Genomic DNA, 2,320 nt, shown 5'->3' with positions numbered 1-2,320 from the left:
TGTATTTCTCCTTTTTTCTTGCCTTTTACACTTGAAAGGTTCTATTAAAGTCTTAGCAGTTCTCTATCAGTATGCCCTTCCATTCCTGTTTAAATAAGAGAATACCAGCTCAGAACACACAAATGGATTGTAATGAAGTTGTTGTAACAAATACATGTAGTTCAATAATGGTTTATAAATTATGCTTGAGTAGGTGACTGACTCTATGTACACGTTTGTTCTTATCTATCTTGTCTTACAGTTGCTATACTACTATGCAAATGTTTTTAAAGGTTTCAACATCTAAGCAAAACTCAGTTTGGCCATCTCTCTAAAGATAATATATTAAATTTATATTAAATAAGATCTTGGATATGATTATACCCCTAGATGAACGTAGATGCATTTGGCTTCTCTTTTTATGTCCCTTTTGGTCATAAAGCTCTTTACAGTTGCATGTCTTTTACATCATTGCCTTTCAAATTGTTTGGTTTTGAATGTTCGTGAATGTTCGCGATGAAGGTTAATCCAGAAAAGTGCTTTGGAAGCCTGCAATTTAATTACATAAACTATTATTTACATTTTCACACAATGAGCATAAAAAAACATGATAAAGTGTTTTTTACATTTTCACATAATGAGTATGTAAGAAAGTATCGTCGCATTTTTCTCGGGAACTACAAACAAGACTTTGAAATTTGGAATCAACCTTCATGTTAGATTGGTATACTGCAATTGCTTTTAACTTAAGCAGTAGGTCACAGTTCAACTTGTTATTGTTGCTTTGAAATGGATTGTCTGCAAGAAACAGCTATATCCCTTATAAAAAAAAAAGATATTATATGACTGTCTATAAGACAACTTTTCACCAGAGATCAAATAGCCTAGAGGTCTGCAACTATAGTATCCTGTATACATACCTACCTTCAACATTTGTGTTAGAATTCGATTTCTAATTATTTGGTCTAGAGCATCTTGAGGAGACACTAATTTTCAAAATGTCATCTAGTACAGTAAAATTTGCCCGTAAATGTTATTACTTATATCTATTGATTGATCTTCTTCCGGTAAGCGGCCACCGTCAACTAGTTGACTATTCTGCCACATCTTTGGAGTGAGTGCATGCAAATTTTTGAAATTTTTTAAATTTAGTAAACAAATAAGTGTGCAATTTATAGATATTTTTGCACCTCATGTTTGCGGTATACCATCTTTTTCGCAAGTTTATTGTTTTCTATTTGGTAATAAATTATTTTAAGATCCATTTTGTTACATCTGGTGATCCGTTTATTTGGCGCTCGCCAATGGCAATCAGCAGGGTTTCACTTTTTTGGTCTTTTGGAAAATGTTGTTTGTGCTGTATTTAGACCCCTCTACCAAGAAATTTGGTTTGCATGCACACGTATAAAAATTGCGGTTTTTATCCAACGCAATCATAGGTTTGAACGTAGTTTTCAATTTAGACTTGTTTATATTTTTTCGTTTGGGCTTGTATTATATTTGCCTTCGGGTTTATATGATCCGTTCATCCTATTTCGACTCTTTCAAAATTCAAGAGTCTATCCTAAATTGAGGTAAATTATATGGCCTTCCAAAAACCGTTTCGATTCCTTACATCACTGAAGAGACATTAATTGTCGAAATCCGGATATGGTGTACAAATTTTTGCACCTCATGTTTGCGGTATACCATCTTTTCCGCAAGTTTATTGTTTTCTATTTGGTAATAAATTATTACAAGATCCATTTTGTTACATCTGGTGAACCGTTTATTTGGCAATCGCCAATGGCAGTCAGCAGGGTTTAAGAACATCAGTTGTTCGACCTGCTAGTCAAATGCGTTTTGTTAGAATATACTTTTTCACTTTTTTGGTCTTTTGGAAAATGTTGTTTGTGCTGTATTTATACCCCTCTACCAAGAAATTTGTTTTGCATGCACACGTATAAAAATTGCGGTTTTTGTCCAACGCAATCATAGGTTTGAACGTTGTTTTCAATTTAGACTTTTTATATATATATACAGTTGCAAGTAAAACATGGCATTTAAGTTTGATGATGGAGTTGAGCCTTGAAAGATTCAGGACTTGGGGCAGAGACAATACTGTTAGGTAAGGTGTTCCACTCTCTGATAGCTGTTTTGCATGATGGAATTCTGAATGCTTTTTCGTTGTTATTTCTGGAAGGGTGTTCATTTAGTATCCGCTTACTAGATGAATCAATGTTCATTGTTCTTCTGAAGCTTATGCATCATTATTCGGCGGCATTGTTTCCTTCGTTCTTGTAGGGTAGTCCATTCAAGATGTTCAAGCATATTACTGCTGATGAGGTGCTGTGACATACCT

This window comes from Mytilus californianus, unplaced genomic scaffold (genome assembly GCF_021869535.1).
Source record: "Mytilus californianus isolate M0D057914Y unplaced genomic scaffold, xbMytCali1.0.p SCAF_9, whole genome shotgun sequence".
NCBI classification, from domain to species: Eukaryota; Metazoa; Mollusca; class Bivalvia; order Mytilida; family Mytilidae; genus Mytilus; species Mytilus californianus.
Note: the sequence above shows the minus strand (reverse complement) of the source record.